The sequence below is a fragment of the Octopus bimaculoides genome, chromosome 8, assembly GCF_001194135.2.
Source record: "Octopus bimaculoides isolate UCB-OBI-ISO-001 chromosome 8, ASM119413v2, whole genome shotgun sequence".
Classification (NCBI taxonomy): Eukaryota; Metazoa; Mollusca; class Cephalopoda; order Octopoda; family Octopodidae; genus Octopus; species Octopus bimaculoides.
Genome location: NC_068988.1, coordinates 83833099 through 83833315, shown reverse-complemented (window position 1 = coordinate 83833315; position 217 = coordinate 83833099).

The window sequence follows — 217 nt, the reverse complement described above, 5'->3', positions numbered from 1 at the left end:
CACCACCTCACTTTATCATGGGTGGATGGGTGATAGAGTGAGTGAGGGTTTAACATAAAAACCAACATAACTGAAGTTAAAATAATAATAATAAAAATAATTCAACTAAAAACAACAACAGGAAACTAAGAAAATATATAATATTAAATTAGATATTTATGTGAGATACACAGGTAAGATATATATATATATATATATATATATATATATATATATA